This window comes from Notamacropus eugenii, chromosome 7, assembly GCF_028372415.1.
Source record: "Notamacropus eugenii isolate mMacEug1 chromosome 7, mMacEug1.pri_v2, whole genome shotgun sequence".
Classification (NCBI taxonomy): Eukaryota; Metazoa; Chordata; class Mammalia; order Diprotodontia; family Macropodidae; genus Notamacropus; species Notamacropus eugenii.
In genome coordinates this window covers 136879154-136897106 of record NC_092878.1, presented here as the reverse complement: position 1 = coordinate 136897106, position 17953 = coordinate 136879154, and the positions used below count along the sequence as shown (strand labels likewise).

The 17953-nt window shown below is 43.0% G+C and overlaps 1 pseudogene; it reads left to right on the top strand.

Annotated features, from left to right (window-relative positions):
* Positions 1-3180: 3180 nt before the first annotated feature.
* Positions 3181-8936, top strand: LOC140514765 (alcohol dehydrogenase 1-like; annotated as a pseudogene).
* The last annotated feature ends 9017 nt before the right edge of the window (positions 8937-17953 follow it).

Below are 17953 nucleotides of genomic sequence, written 5' to 3'. Positions count from 1 at the left end.
TGACAGAAAGATTAGCTTCAGATCAAGGAACACACTTTACTTAAAACTCCTCCAGTCTATTATGACAGCCCTTGAGATATCTTGGGCCTTCCATACTCCCTGGCATCCCCTGTCCTCAGACAAGGTAGAAAGGATGAATCAAGAAATTAAGAGGCAGTTGATCAAATTAGCCTTAGAAACTCACTTCCATGGACTAAATGTCTTCCCTTAGCCTTGTTAAGGGTTAGAACTAAACCCTGAAGAACTAAAATTTTAGTTTTAGAACTAAATCCCGAAGGGATATTGGACTGTCCCCATATGAACTTTTATACAGGCGCCCCTATCCAACTACTTTGACTGATATCCCCACTGTTCCCAATAAGGATAGATTTCTGAAAGAAGATGTACTATCTTTGACCAGAACTTTACTGTCGTTACAGAAAAAGGGGCTGATTGTCCAGACCCCATCTCTGGGATTTCCTGTTCACCGATACCAACCTGGTAACTGGGTACTGATTTGGACCTGGAAGCAGGAAAAGCTTGCCCTGTCCTGGAAGGGACTGTTTCAAGTCCTATTGACTTCTGACACAGTGATTCCAACCAAGGACTCATCACATCCGAGTCAAAGGTCCCGTAACTCCTCCAGCAGAATGGACAGTTGACTCTGCAGGCACTGAAGGGTTGGAGGGACTAAAACCACACCTTAGGTGTGGGCCACCCACAGGCTGGATACAGGAACCCTAATTTAACCCTATCTATGAGACTCTTTATATCATTGTGTCTATTGATCCCAAACTTGTTACTGCTGGTTCTAGTTGCAGGTATCTCTGCTTGTGCCTCCATTTCTCTGCATAGCCGCTTTACTTGTAATAATAGTGTAACACCATGGGACTTTCCCTAATATTAATCCTAGTGGTTTCTCTCTTATCTTGTGGAGTCCCTGCCCCCATTCGAGCCCCCTGCCAGGAAGAAAGGAATAAATTTAAACAGCTGATTGAGACAATAGTGGGCAGTTTTAACCTTACCCGTTGTTGAGTGTGTGGGAGGCCTTGACAGTTGGAGTCTTGGCCATAAGTCCCCATTCCCCTCTCCCCAGCCTGGATATTAAGCAATCGCTCTGAAGAACATAATGGGACCAGGTTCTGGTCAGCCCCAGAGGAACATTCCTGGTCATTAGCAAAACAGGTGAAGGGACAATATTATGTGCAACAGCAGGGAAGAAAGATACAGATGGGGAATAGTAGTTGTAAATGGACACGCTCTCTTCAAATTGGGGCTTATATAAAGAATTGTACTCCATATCTAGGAAAATGGAATGATATCCATGTCCGGTACAGTAATGGCACCTGGATGACATGCCATAATAACCTGATCACAGGTATTAATTATAAACAGAACTGTCAATATCTGTTAGTAGGAGGGACCCAAAGTATAGTTGCAAAGGAGACAGGGGAATAGTTGATTGCATGAAGAATAATTTGACTGGGAGATTAATTCTCCTAAGATATAACTGGGCTTGGCATAACCTGACTTGGTCTGGTTACTTTGCCACATTCTGGAGTGCTGACAATGGAAGTGAATCCTATATCAAAGGATGCTCACGAAGACAGGAGCAACAATTATGGAGATGCCCATATAAGAGCAATGATCAGTTGCAGCATAGGAGTGGTCCCTTGGGAGATCAGGATTTGCATTACTACCCTGTAGTTTCTAACAAAACAATTATATCCACCCAACCAATACCTGCTCTAAGGGGTAATTATTGGATCTGTGAGAAAACAGCATTTACACACTTACCTTCAGACTGGAGTGCAACCTGTTACGTAGGCTTAATTAGACCTATATTCTTTCTCCTACCAGGTCAGGAAAGGGATCACTTAGGAATAAAGTTGCATGATGATCTAGGGAGATCAAGGAGGACTATAGATACATCCATTGCTAGCACAGGGGACGCCAATGGATGGGGTGATACTTGGTTACCTGAAAGAATCATTAAAGTGTATGGACCAGCAACATGGGTGCAGGACAGGAGTTGGGGATATGTTAAATAGGATTATCTACCTCCAGGATGTGGTTGAAATAATAACTAACCAGACTTCCAAAGCTCTCCATTTGTTGGTGGACCAATTCACTCAAACTTTGAGTTAATGGATCAGAGTCTCAGAGATATTAGCAGAAAGAATAGTTCGTTTATTGACTTTCTCGATAAAGAGCTCCCCCAGAGCACCCAAAAAGTGGCACGAACTCAAGAAAGTGGAGCTGTGTTTAGCTCAGCAAATTATATAGGCCCTAACTGCAGTCCTCTCTTCCTAGTCCCCTAGAGTCCTTCCTCAGGGCTCACTGGTGTAAGCCCTGAGGGTACAATCTATTTGGGACAATCTACTCCAGCTACAGAGAACTAAAAACAATAGTTTCACACATTAGCCCTTAAAAAAAGAAGAGGGGGAAGTGTTATTCCTCCCTGCTATGGGAGGGGAAAGGCTGGGAAAATGCAGAGGGCAATCTGAGAAAGTTGCTGGGGATGGAAGCTCAATTCCATGTGGACAGTCTCGGGCAGGTAAAGGTGGGAACTTCTAAATCTTAGAGTTCTCACGAGACCCCCCAGGAAACGACTGGGAATCGAGGTGAACCGAGCTATCTCGTGTATTTCCGCCTCTTCCTGTGAGAAACGTGATGGGAGAGAGCTCTCCCCGCCCTCGAGATTGTCCCGGATCTGGGCACACTATTGTTATCTAACAGCACGGTATTCAGATGCAAACTATGCGGCTGGAGAGCTTAAGTAGGATCAGGAAAGCCTGAAAGTTCTCTTGGGCGGAGGGGCCACGTGTGAGGACAACAAGGCTCCGCTTTTCCTCTCTCCTCTCTCCCCTCCCCCTCTCTCCCCACTTATACTTCTACTTCCAATCTCTTATTGTAAGATCTTTGCCTCCTTGGGAGATTCTTCGCTCCCTCCTAAGGAAGAATTCCCCTGCACTTGTAACTAGACCCTGAAATAAAGCTCAACCCTTGTTCGACTCTGGAACGTCCTTTCTCTCATACGAGCATCCGGTTTGGCCAACCGAAGACCTCCGATAGAGGTAAGCGAAGACTCAGGTAGCCCTCAGGCCTCTAGGCCTGGCAGAAAGTGAAGAGTGTAGTCTTGGGAGAGCATAGAGTGTAGTCTGAGAAAAAAAAGGGGGTAGTCTTGGGAGAGTACAGAATATGTTGAAACATTTCATCTACAAGATCAGTCTGCTGCAACTGTTTCAACTAGGCAAGAAACAAACCCTTCAAGAGGCTTCATTCCTGAGAGATCCTCAGAGATCATCTCTCACAATCCCTTCTCTTATCTTTTATCCTTTGAAGACTCTTCACACCACTCCTGGTATGCTTCTTCCATCATTTTGTCTTCTTCCACCTCAGGCTCATTTTGACCTTCAGGGTCAATTGGGGTCCAACCCTGACTTTTTAGAATCATCAGCCGCACAGACCCCTCCACCTTTCCTTCTAGTCTGATCATTTTAGACAGGATATTTTGAATAGTTCATGTAATTAGCTGTATCAGGCAGGGGAGACACACAGGGAGTAATATTATGCCACAGATTAACTCAAAATACTAGAGAACTGATGTCCATAAAGGCAACAACTTCTCTTACATGGATATAGCCATTTGTATGGCCAAGGTCAAGAGGAAAATTGCTTCTTCCTAGCAAAGTACATTTGCATTATTAATGCTACGTATGTGACAAGTTTTCATTACAACTTTGTGAGTTATTTTTTTATGAAACTCAGTGCGCTGAATTATCTCCACATTTCATTTGGATTCTATTCAATTTTTCTTTCCATTCATAGTGATAACCATTTCTTCTCTTTTCCTCCCTTAGGAGATAAAGTCTTAATGATTGCTGTCCCTCAGTCCTGAAAATGTGACTCCTGCTTACATGCCAAGGGTAATTGTTGCTTGAAGAAAGAGTAAGCACTTTCCTTATCACTTATTCTGCTTAAATCGTTACCCACAGCTGATTGATCTCATGTCTCTTTGTGTGGATCTGTGTCTGTCTGTCTGCATGGACTAGTATCTTTTCTCCTGTTGGACTGATGCTTGATGGTACTACCAGATTTACATGTAGAGGAAGGAAAGTGCATAATAATTTTGGAGCAAGTACATTTACTGACTACATCGTGATGCATGAGATAGCAGTAGTAAAAACTGATGATGCTCACCCCTGGAGAATGTCTGCATATTAGCCCTTAGAATCCCCACAGGCTATGGAGTTGCTGTTAATGTAACACAGGTGAGCATGTGTTGATGGGCAGTTAAACGAACAAGGAATGGATAATGGATATCCCTAATGGATACCCAGACATGGCTGAACCAACCAAAATGGTCAAGCAAGTAGCCTGTAAAGACTCAGGCAGACTGTGAAGAATATTTTTTCTGTTTTGATAATGCTGGCACATTCCACACTGAAGTCTCACTAGGAAGCTGTGCCTTTCATGTGCAGGTTCCCCCTGGTTCCCCCTGTGTTGTCTTTGGGTTTGGAGGTGTTGGCTCTGCAGTTGTTCTGAGGTGCAGAGCACCTGGTGCTGCCAGGATCATTGGTATTGACATCAATGAAGGGAAGTTAGCTAGGGCAAAAGCTCTTAGGGTCACTGATTGCCTTAATCCTCAACACTTCAAGAAGCCCATCCAGCAGATGGTGGTGGAAATGACTGGTTATGGAGCTGACTTTACCTTTAAGGCTATTGGAACTATCAAGACCTATCTGTGGGCAGAGAGAAAATGTAGCAAGTAGCCACATGTTAAACTAATTTAACTTTACCCAAAAAGAGTTAAAAGAAAAAAGATAACTAACACACATAAGAAGTTATCTGTGTAATGGAATGTTTTTAAATCATTTTAAATAAATACAGTATACACTATGATATAGCATTATAATACACACAGATACAATATAAGAAGGACAAATCCCAGCTGATTCCCTACATGTTGAGTCTCCCACAGGTGGCATAAGGTTGGTTCAAAAGGAACAAGAGTAGAGATGCCTAGTCTCTTTTTGTCCCCACAAATGGGAGGGTGATCCCTGCCTCTCTCTGCACTACCCCAGTTGTCAGGATGGGGGGAGAGAGCTTTAGCTTCATAGCTAAGTTCAGTTACCAGAGAGCACAGTCCCAGTTCTAAGTTCAAGAGTCCCCTAAGGCTTGAGTTCCAGGCATTCTGGCTTCTCAGGGTTTCCATGCATGCCTGGCTGCACCACCCCACCAGCTATCCTGTCTCCAAGGTCACCATGGCTCACTTTCAGTTCCATGAAGATCACCTCCAGCATCTGAAACTGAGGACAAATAACACAGAACAAAAATGAACACCAGCAAGACCACTACAGGGAACCAGGGTCAAAGAGAGGGAGAATAGGGAAAGAATGTGCCCTTGCCTTTGAGCAGGTAAGTTCATGGCACCCACATTGGGCACAACACATAAGGATCACTGAAAAGAGTGTAAATGAAAAGATGGCAGAAAAGAGGGTGAATATCTCAGTCTCACCAGTTTTAAAGACATACAGAGACACACAGTGGAAGGCAAACTGGGCATGCTCAAAAAACTTGGGCTCTCTCCCTTCTCTCTTTCCCTCCCTCCCTTCCTCCCTCTCTCTCTCTCTCTCACTCTATCTCTCTCTGTCCCTACCTTTCTACTTCCTTTCTTCCCTCCTTTTGTCTCTGTTTCTTGCTTTTTCTATCTCCCTCTTTCTCTGTTTCTCTCCCCCGCTCCAAAGATCTTTCTCTCTGTTTCTATCTCTCTATATGTCTCTACTTCTCTGTCTCTCATAGTTCTGTCTCTAATGTTCTGTTTCTGTTTTTCATGTTTTCTCTCTGTCTCTGTCTTTGTCACTCTCTTTCATGACTTCTCTCTCTCTCTCTCTCATCCTTTCTCATGTTCTTTCATGGTTTTATTTCTCTGTCTCTTTCTCCATCACTTTATCTTTCTGCAGGTCTCCATATCTTGGCTTCTCTTTCCCTTGCTTCCTGGCCCCTCCTCTCAAGAGTAAAAAATGTAATTGAAGAAAGAAGGAAGGAATACTAAAGGGATGGGAATATACATGGAAAGATTGGAGACAGAGAAGGAAACAGAAAAGGCAAATGGAAAAGTAGTAGAGAGAAAGAAGAGTATACAGGGATTAGACATGAGGCATGAACAATAGGCATAAACTACAATGAATATTACATCATATGCCTCAAGTAAATTAGGATATGGAAAAATGAAGACACACTCTTTCTTTAAAGACATTTTCTTCAAAACAATTGGAATGAGGGCTGAAGCATAGGAGAAGGGATGGAAGGTGACAGGGGATAGTCCAAGATGAACCACCTCCTTTGACATGTTATCCTGATCAAGAAATGGAAGTTCATGATCCAGTCTAACTCATGTGGCTCAAGCAAGTACAACCTATGTTTAAACTAGTGAGTTTCATCACAAACCCCTGTGACCCATAAAAGTGACTGAAGGACTCACAATTGTATTGTTACCCCTAGATTGCAGCTCTGGAATCCTGCAACCTGTGTTATGGTGTCTGTGTTATTTTTGGAGTATCACCAGCAGAATCTCCATTTTCTTTTGATCCAATGAAGCTACTTGTCTGGTTGGATACTAAAAGAGTGTGCATTAGGAGGCAGGAAGAAAACTTGAAATGATTGGGCATTTAAACTCTGAAAAATCCCTTTGAATTTTCTGGAAACTTTGGGACAGACAGATATAGCAGCTAACACTTATAGAATAAGAGACAGTAGTGAAGTCCAAGAAGTTATCAGAGACCAAGAAATAACTAAACAAAATATAAAGAATGAAAAAATAGAAGAGAAAGTGAAACATCTCTTAAGAAAAACAACTGGGGCGGAGCCAAGATGGCGGAGTAGAAAGACGCACATACACATAGCTCTGAACCCACAACCCATAGAACATCTACAAAGAAGTAACTCACGGCGAATTCTGCACCCAGAGGCCACAGAATGTTGGAGCGAGGGAGATTTCTGTTCTGGAGAGACCTGCAAACCTCTCGCAAAAGGTCCTTCGCACCGCGGACTGGGCACCAGGACTGGGAGCTGAGTACAGCCCTGCCGCGGCCATGGCACCGAGAGGAAAAGATCCGAGCAGGCTTCAGGGACGGAATCTCCAGCAGCCACGCGGGTCCCTCCACTCACAGGTGACAGGGGTCGGTGAGAGGGTCTCTTTGGCAGGTCGAGAGGGGAGTGGGGTGCCCCCATAACTCAGGCCCCCTCAGGAGACAACAGCGGAGGCGGGAGCAGACCAGGGCTCCCCAAGCAGGCAGGAGCCCGGATCCATTGTTGAGGGTCTCTACATAAACCCGCTGAGGGAACTGAGCCCATGAGGTGGCCCTGCCCCCACCTGAGCACCTGAACTTAATTTCACACTGAATAGCAGCCCTGCCCCCGCCCAAAGCACTGAGGCTGGGAAGCAGCATTTTATTCTCAGACCCCAAGCGTGGGCTGGGAGGATCCGGAGGCGAGGTGGGTGTGAGGAGAATATTCAGAGCTCAAGTCACTGGCTGGGAAAATGCCCAGAAAAGGGAAAAAAACCAAGACTATTGAGGGTTACTTTCTTGGTGAGCAGGTTTCTCCTCCCCTCCCTTCTGATGAGGAAGAGCGGTGCTCACCATCAGGGGAAGACACGGAAGTCAGTGCTTCTAAATCCCAGCCCACTCAATGGGATCAGTTCTGGGAAAAGGTCTTAAAGAGCCGAAACAATTTTCAAAATCATGATAGAGAGGAGTTGGAGGAAAAACTGGGAAGAGTAATAAGAGACTTGCAAGCAAAGTATGAACAACAAATCAGCACCCTGCTAAAGGAGACCCAAAAAAATGCGGAAGAAAATAACACCCTGAAAAATAGGCTAACTCAATTGGCAAAGGAGGTTCAAGAAGCCAAGGAGGAGAAGAATGCTTTCAAAAGCAGAATTAGCCAAATGGAAAAGGAGATTCAAAAGCTCACTGAAGAAAATAATTCTTTCAAAATTAGAATGAAACAGATGGAGGCTAATGACTTTATGAGAAACCAAGAAATCACAAAAACAAAACCAAAAGAATGAAAAAATGGAAGATAATGTGAAATATCTCATTGGAAAAACAATTGACCTGGAGAATAAATCCAGGAGAGACAATTTAAAAATTATGGGACTACCTGAAAGCCAGGATCAAAAAAAGAGCCCAGACATCATCTTTCATGAAATTATCAAGGAAAACTGCCCTGAGATTCTAGAACCAGAGGGCAAAATAAGTATTCAAGGAATCCACAGATCACCTCCTGAAAGAGATCCAAAAAGAGAAACTCCTAGGAACATTGTGGCCAAATTCCAGAGTTCCCAGGTCAAGGAGAAAATATTGCAAGCAGCTAGAAAGAAACAATTCAAGTATTGTGGAAATACAATCAGGATAACACAAGATCTAGCAGCTTCCACATTAAGGGATTGAAGGGCATGGAATAGGATATTCCAGAAGTCAGAGGAACTAGGACTAAAACCAAGAATCACCTACCCAGCAAAACTGAATATAATACTTCAGGGGAAAAATTGGTGTTTCAATGAAATAGAGGACTTTCAAGCATTCTTGATGAAAAGACAAGAGCTGAAAAGAAAATTTGACTTTCAAACACAAGAATGAAGAGAAGCATGAAAAAGTAAATAGCAAAGAGAAGTCATAAGGGACTTTACAAAAGTTGAACTGTTTACATTCCTACATGGAAAGACAATATTTGTAACTCTTGAAACTATTCAGCATCTGGGTACAGTGTGGGATAACACACACACACACATACACACACACATGCACACGCACACACACATAGAGACAGAGTGCACAGAGTGAACTGAAGAGGATGGGATCATATCTTTAAAAAAATGAAATCAAGCAGTGAGAGAGAAATATATTGGGAGAAGAAAGGGAGAAATGGAATGGGGCAAATTATCGCTCATAAAAGAGGCAAGCAAAAGACTTTTTAGTGGAGGGGAAAAGAGGGGAGGAGATAGAAAAACATGACGTTTACTCTCATCACATTCCACTAAAGGAAGAAATAAAATGCACACTCATTTTGGTATGAAAACCTATCTTACAATACAGGAAAGTGGGGGACAAGGGGATAAGCAGGGTGGGGGGGATGATGGAAGGGAGGGCACGGGGAGGAGGAAGCAATTTGAGGTCAACACTCATGGGGAGGGATAGGATCAAAAGAGAGAACAGAAGTAATGGGGGACAGGATAGGATGGAGGGAAATATAATTAGTTCTTACACAACACTACTATTGTGGAAGTCATTTGCAAAACTACACAGATCTGGCCTATATTGAATTGCTTGCCTTCCAAAGGGAAGGGGTGGGGAGGGAGGGAGGGCAGATTGGCAGACAGGGGCAATTAGAACGCTCGGTGTTTTGGGGTGGGGGGAGGGGAGAAAAGGGGAGAAAATGTGGAACCCAAAATTTTGTGAAAATGAATGTTAAAAGTTAAATAAATTAATAAAAAAAAGAAAAGAAAAACAACTGATCTGGAGAACAGATGGAGAAAGAGAAAGTATAAGAATAATCAGACTCTCTGAAAGCTAAAATAAAAAAACAGAATTTTGATACAATAATGCAAGGAATAATTAAAGAAAATTGTCCTGAAATGTTAGAACAAGAGGAGAAAGTAGAAACAGAAAAAAAAAATCCACCAGTCACCTAAAAGAGATCCTACAAGGAAAGCCTGCTGGAATATCATATCTATATTCCAACAGCTCAAGAAGAAAATATTACAAACAATAAGAAAAAAGTGATTCAAATATGATGGTGTCACAATTAGAATCACACAAGACCTAGCAGTGGCTATGTTAAAAGATCACAGGTCTTGGAACACTATAAATCAAAAGCTAAAGAACTGGGGGTTGTGGCTGAAAATATCAAAGCCAGCAAAGTTAAGCATAACCCTGAATGGGGGAAAAAATGGACATTCAACGAATTGCCAGACTTGCAGGATTTTGTTGCAAAACAATCTAAAATCAATAGAAAATTTGACCTATAAGAGCTAAGAAAAATATAAAGACTAATTACAAGAGACTCAGTAAGGACAGACTGTTTACTTGTTACATGAGGAAATGTAAATTGCATGTCTAAAATTGTTAGAAGTACTTGGGTAGTTTGAAAGAAAGAGTGGGGTAGACCTGAATGTGATGTGATACTAAAAAGTAGAAGCATTTAGGAAAAGGTAAATTATCTTATACAAAGGAAGAACAAGAAGAACTGACACAGAGGAATCAGATGTGGGAGGAGGGTTGGTGGTTTTGGAACCCTACTCTCATTGGGAATGGGTTAAGGAGGGAACACTACATATCTATCTAGGAAGGCATAAAAGTCTTCTAAATTCAGAAAGAAATAAAAAGCTAAGGAACTAGGTAGTGGGAAGAGGACTAGACTCCTATGAAGACAAGACAAGGGTAAATAGGAAAGAATGTGAAAGTCAAATAAGGAAGCACTGAATTTGTCAGTGTTGGGGATGAGCAAACTAAGGCATAATGCAGGATATCATTAATGATTAAGCCTTGACAATGTCATTGCTTCATTGTAGTACTGAGGTGACTGTCAGTTGATCCTCGAAGTTAAGCGAAAGAGCATAAGCTCCAGCAATTTCTACCATCCTACAAAGGGTTCAGGTCCAGTCTCCACCATAGACTAGGTTTGCTTTCTAAAAACAAACTCAAGGGCGGAGCCAAGATGGCGGAGTATAAAGACACACATATGCTAGCTCTGAACCCACAGCCCATAAAATATCTGTAAAAAAGAACTCCCAACAAATTCTGGAGCAGCAGAACAATGGAGCACATGAGATTTCTGTTCCAGAGGGACCCAAAAACCTGATGCGAAAAGTCCATCGTGCCCTGGACCCGGAGCCAAGCCCAACCCTGCCTTGGCCGAGCAGCACTGAGAGGAGCAGATCCAAGCAGGCTTCAGGGACAGAATCTCCAGCAGCCAAGTGGGTCCCTCCACCCACAGGCCCCAAAGGTTGGTGAGAGGGTCTTCTCAGCTTACCAAGAGGGGAGTGGGGTGCCCCCATAACTCAGGCCCCCTCAGGAGGCAGCAGCAGAGGCAGCAGCAGACCGGGGCTCCCCAAGCAGGCAGGAGCCTGGATCCATTGTTGAAGGTCTCTGCATAAACCCCCCGAGGGAACTGAGCCTGAGAGGCGGTCCTGCCCCCACCTGAGCACCTAAACTTAATCTCACATTGAATAGCAGCCCCGCCCCCACCCAAAGCCCTGAGGCTGGGGAGCAGCATTTGAATCTCAGACCCCAAGCACTGGCTGGGCGGATCTGGAGGTGAGGTGGGTATGGAGACGACACTGAGAAGTCAAGTCACTGGCTGGGAAAATGCCCAGAAAAGGGAAAAAAATAAGACTATAGAGGTTACTTTCTTGGTGAACAGGTATTTCCTCCCTTCCTTTCTGATGAGAAAGAACAATGCTTACCATCAGGGAAAGACATAGAAGTCAAGGCATCTGTGTCCCAGCCCACCCAATGGGCTTAGGCCATGGAAGAGCTCAAAAAGGATTTTGAAAATAAAAACAAACTCAAGTATAAAACTTTTTCTAGGTATTATTGCTTTAAAAAAAAATAAAGTTCTTCCACCTTTAAAAAAAAAAAAACTCAGTAAGAGAGGCCATCAGCAGTAAGCTAGTCATCTGGTGATTATTTCTTTGACCATAGCTATCCAATGAAACAACAACCACAACAAAAATATTATATTTGCCTCACTTCTATGAGACTCCATACATTTGGGGGCAGGGATTTGGAAAAGACAAGAAAAGCATTCGGAGAATCACATAGTTTTTAGATCTAGTCTAAATTTGAGAAATAGGTGTAGTTCTAAGGTGGGATTGATACTGAGCTACACAGTGGTGGGGGTATCCTTCCCTGTTTTGCATCAAACATGCCATGTGGATCTAGTTCAGACCTGGGAGACTGTCTCTTATTAGAGAAATTAACCTCCCTTTTCTCTCACACTTTGGCTCATATAGTTCTTCACCCTGGCACCTCAGTGGAAAGTAGCTTAAAGTTTAGGTTATGGCTCAGGTCTAGATCTCAATTGGACTCAAAATACAATACGAATAAGATATGGGACAGATAATTTATTCTCTCTCTCTCTCACCCACGCACGCACGCACGCACACACACACACACACGTTGCTAGCCAATAAAGATGCATGTATTAACTGGATTCACTAACTTAACATATCTACTCTTACAATCTACTGGACTACTATTTAAACCTCATCAAAACATAGAGCAGTTTTATAAGATGGTTAATCAGGAATTTTACATTTCACCTCAGCTCTTCAATGTCTAAATGTCTTGGACCAAGGCTCTTGTCCTAACTGCCCTATTTCCCTACCACTATTCAGTTCCAATCCAATAGGATCCTTGACCTCCAGACCTTTCCAATTTACAAGATTATATCTAAGCATGGACACATCATTCTCAGAGTATTTATTCATGAAAATCAAGAAAGAATAAACACAAAAGGAACAAAGGCAACCAGGGGCACAGGTACAAGCTTGCCTTGGCAGGATGTGTACTCACCTGACTCAAGGACACAGCTTAGAATTTTCCTCACAGTCAATAAAAGGAAAAGAGATGTAGGGGAGCCAGTCAATCTGCTTCTGTGATATAATGTCCCCAGTTAATTCTGTAACAGTGACCACACTGGCTCATACTACCTGAAGGTGTGTTACATTTCACTTTTTCACTAGGCTCACCAATACCATTTGAGTTACCTAGTATCTACTTTCGACTCTAGCCACCATGGATGGTAAGGAAGGCTCCCCTGCAACTCAATCCTTTAAACCACTTAATAGTTGGATTCACTTTTACAAAGAATAAACATAAACATTTTCCCCAACACCTGGTGGTCATAATCCTTCCTATATTACCTTCTACTCTGCAGACAAGGAAAGCATTCAGTTTACAACTTAGATCAATTCCTCTATAGCACAATCCCACTGACTCCAAGTCTGAAGCCCCATATTGGGCTCATGTCATAGGTGCCTTGTTTGTTAAGGCTCCCCTGCAGGGTTAGCTGGCTACCCATCTGGCCTAGAATCTTGCCACCATAGCTAGAGCTCCCCATTTCCATAGGTAATCTATCACCTCTACCTTGAATTGAAAAGGGCAAATGAAACAGATCAAAACAAAACCCCAAGCCCATTTCTCAGGACCATGGAGTAAAACAGAAGAGGAAGGATAAGCAGTAGCACATTTTCCCACCAAGATGGTTCATGGTGCCCAAGCTATGGGTGAATGGAAACTTCACATTCTCTGTAAGCCTCAGGAAAGAAAAGGAGTATCCCAGTCCAGTAATTTTAAAGAAACCATCTATTTCACCTAAGCAGCAAAAGAAAAAGTCTATTCCCACCTGTGTGGTAATAGCAGGAATACAGAACCAGGCTCTCACAGAACCCAAACGCCTCCATGTCAGGTGATGATCTGGGCATACATAAAGCAAATCTCTAGTTACTCCTCAACTGACCTTCCAAGAGCATGCTCTTGAATTCCCTCCTTTATTGTCTGTGTAGCTAAATTGTACTGAAAAACTTGTAAGTCCTAATTCCAAGGGATTGTAATGTTAATTAGAGAGTTAGAGATCTTCCCCACCCATCGATGGGCCTGCCTATTAAAGGGAGCTTCATTAAGGGAGACCCAACACATTTTGTTAATTTTCTAATGAGGTACTTGTTCTCAGGGGTCATGATGCCCTCTGGCTCTGAAAAGTGTATAAAGACTCTTGAGGTGAGGTTTTGTTTTGGGGGCTTAGTCATTGAAAGTGTTTATTTGGAGGAGGAGCCAATATGGTAGAGTAGAAAGATACACATACGCTAGCTCCGAACCCACAGCCCATAAAATACCTATAAAGAAGAACTCCCAACAAATTCAGGAGCAGCAGAAGCCACAGAACAACTGAGCAGAGGAGATTTCTGTTCCAGAGAGCCCTGAAGAACTGATGCAAAGGGTTCGTCATGAACCGGACCCAGAGCAGAACCCAGCACTGCCTTGACCACGTGGCACCAAGGGGAGCAGATTCAAGCAGGCTTCAGGGACAGAATCTCCAGCAGCTGTGCAGGGCTCTCCACCCACAGGCGCTAAAGGTCAGTGAGAGAGTCTCTTTGGCTCGCCAAGAGGGGAGTGGGGTGTCCCCATAACCCAGGCCCCCTTGGGAGACAGCAGTGGAGGCAGCAGTGGACAGGGGCTCCCAAAGAAGGCAGGAGCCCAGATCCATTGTTAAAGGTCTCCTCGTAAACCCCCTGAGGGAACTGAGCCCCGTGGGGTGGCCCTACCCTCATCTGAGCACCTGAACTTAATCTCACACTGAATAGCAGCCCCGCCCCCACCCAAAGCCCTGAGGCTGGGAAGCAGCATTTGAATCTCAGACCCCAAGTGGTGGCTGGGGGGATCTGGAGGCATGGTGGGTGTGGAGAGAACACTCAGAAGTCAAGTAACTGGCTGGGAAAATGCCCAGAAAAGGGAAAAAAATAAGACCATAGAAGGTTACTTTCTTGGTGAACAGATATCTCCTCCCTTCCGTTCAGATGAGGAAGAACAATGCTTACCATCAGGAAAAGACATAGAAATCAAGGCTTCTGTATCCCAAACATCCAAAATAAATATTCAGTGGGCTCAGGCCATGGAAGAGCTCAAAAAGGATTTTGAAAATCAAGTTAGAGAGGTGGAGGAAAAACTGGCAAGAGAAATGAGAGAGATGCAAGAAAAGCATGAAAAGCAAGTCAACACCCTGCTAAAGGAGACCCAAAAAAATGCTGAAGAAAATAACACCTTGACAAATAGGCTAACTCAATTGGCGAAAGAGGTTCAAAAAGCCAATGAGAACAAGAATGCCTTAAAAAGCAAAATTAGCCAAATGGAAAAGGAGGCTCAAAAGCTCACTGAAGAAAAGAGTTCTTTAAAAATTAGAATGAAGCAGATGAAGGCTAATGACTTTATGAGAAACCAAGAAATCACAAAACAAAACCAAAAGAATGAAAAAATGGAAGATAATGTGAAATATCTCATTGGAAAAATAACTGACCTGGAAAATAGATCCAGGAGCAGCAATTTAAAAATTATGGGACTACCTGGAAACCATGATCAAAAAAAAAGCCTAGACATCTTCTTTCATGAAATTATCAAGGAAAACTGCCCTGAGATTCTAGAACCAGAGGGCAGAATAAGTATTTAAGGAATCCACAGATCACCTCCTGAAAGAGATCCAAAAAGAGAAACTCCTAGGAACATTGTGGCCAAGTTCCAGAGTTCCCTGGTCAAGGAGAAAATATTGCAAGCAGCTAGAAAGAAACAATTCAAGTATTGTGGGAATACAATCAGGATAACACAAGTTCTAGCAGCTTCTACATTAAGGGATCAAAAGGTGTGGAATATGATATTCCATCAAAGAAACTAGGACCAAAACCAAGAATCACGTAACCAGCAAAACTGAGTATAATACTTCAGGGGGGAAAATGGCCTTTCAATGAAATAGAGGACTTTCAAGCATTCTTGATTAAAAGACCAGAACTGAAAAGAAAATTTGACTTTCAAACACAAGAATGAAGAGAAGCATGAAAAGGTAAACAGCAAAGAGAAGTCATAAGGGACTTACTAAAGTTGAACTGTTTACATTCCTACATGGAAAGACAATATTTGTAACTCTTGAAACTTTTCAGTATCTGGGTACTGGGTGGGATTACACACACACACACACACACACACACACACACACACAGACAGAGAGCACAGAGTGAACTGAATAGGATGGAATCATATCTTTAAAAAATGAAATTAAGCGGTGAGAGAGAAATATATTGGGAGGAGAAAGGGAGAAATGGAATGGGGCAAATTATCTCTCATAAAAGAAGCAAGCAAAAGACTTTTTAGTGGAGGGAAAAAGAGGGGAGGTGAGAGAAAAACATGAAGTTTACTCTCATCACATTCCACTAAAGGAAGGAATAAAATGCACACTCATTTTGGTATGAAAACCTATCTTACAATACAGGAAAGTGGGGGAGAAGGAATTAAGCAGGGTGGGGGGGATGATGGAAGGGAGGGCAATGGGAGGAGGGAGCAATTTGAAGTCAACACTCTTGGGGAGGGACAGGATCAAAAGAGAGAATAGAAGCAATGGGGGGCAGGATAGGATGGAGGGAAATATAGTTAGTCTTACACAGCACGACTATTATGGAAGTCATTTGCAAAACTACACAGATATGGCCTATATTGAATTGCTTGCCTTCCAAAGGGAAGGGGTGGGGAGGGAGGGATGAAGAGAAGTTGAAAGTCAAAGTTTTAGGAACAACTGTTGAGTACTGTTCTTGCTACTAGGAAATAAGAAATACAGGTAAAGGGGTATAGAAAGTTATCTGGCCCTACAGGACAAAAGAGAAGATGGAGACAAGGGAAGGGAGGGATGATAGAAGAGAGGGTAAGGACAATTAGAATGCTCAGTGTTTTGGGGTGGAGGGAGGGGACAAATGGGGAGAAAATGTGGAACCCAAAATTTTGTGAAAATGAATGTTAAAAATTAAATAAATAAATTTGAAAGGAAAAATTTTTAAAAAGTGTTTGTTTGGTCAGACAAGACTCTGAGTAGCCACTAAAGAGCCCTCCAGCTTTGAAAACCCAGGTGATGGCAGGGTTTTTGCTGTAATCCTACAAGCCTCAGTACATCTGGACAGCAAAACTATCATTGCTGATGACTTTGGCAACCTTGGTTGTATTTCCTTCCTTTTGAGTTCCTGGAAATAGAGGCTTATACTGTCCTGAGATCCTTTTTTGCATCCCCCAAGGAATGATACTTGGAGGATGCTTCTTCATCCTCCTCCTCCATCTGCTAACACCTGTCACAATAGACAACAGACAGTTGTATCTGAGTGCAAAACGAAGCATATTGTGTGTGCAGAACAAGAGAAAGGAGAGTAGGTTAATTATGCATGTTCTACAGGTTAATGAGTAGCAAATGTGAGATAGGGCAGGAGCCAGTGATGAGGGAGGGAAGGGGGCATGGGTAACCAACCACCATCTAAGAAGATTTTCATCAGGTCCTTTCATTGTCCAGTCTTTCCACATAGTTGCATGAGTAGAAATGTCAGCTCTTGGATGAAGAGCTGGGATGGGGGATGGGGGAGCTGGATTGTTGCTGAAGAATGATAGCTTAATTTGCAAATTGAGAGGGTGGGGAGTGTGGAAGGAGAGAGTGTAGGTCAATGAGCCCAGCCAGGCCTTAAGACTATGCATATTTATTGTTGTTGAGTCCTTTCAGTGTGTCAATCCTTCATGATCCCATTTGGGGTTTTCTTGGCAAAGATAATGATGTGGTTTGCCATTTCCTTCTTCATGTATCTATTAGACCTTTGTAAAGAAGGGCTCTCTTTATTAAGTTGTAGCACCATGCATTTGGAAGCATGCAAAGGATGTGAAGTACTTGGTATCATTAGGATCAGTGCTACAGGGATCTTTTCCTTGTTCTCTTTATTTTTTTCCTGGTTCTCTTTAAGATAAGGCATGGGAGAAGTGTGTGTTCATCCTTCATTGCCAAAGAAGACCATGCCATCTGAGAAATAATGACATGACTTGCACTTGACTTTTTGGGCTTTTTTTGAGTGAGGGAGGGCTGTGCAGGTCACCAGCCTCACCTTTCCTCCAGAGTCATCTGAATCCAGTGACCAGATATTCATCAGGATGACTGGAGATGATCCAGGATGAGGCAATTGGGATTAAGTGACTTGCCCAAGGTGACATAGATAGTGAGTGTCAAGTGTCTGAGGTGAGATTTGAACTCAGGTCCTCCTACCTCCTGCACTGGTGCTCTATCTACTGCACCACCTAGCTGCCCCTATGGGAGAAGTTATTCAAAATGGAAGCACAGAACCTATCCAAATCACTAAAGAGCTGGTCAGGATCTGACCCTTGCCAAACATACTCTA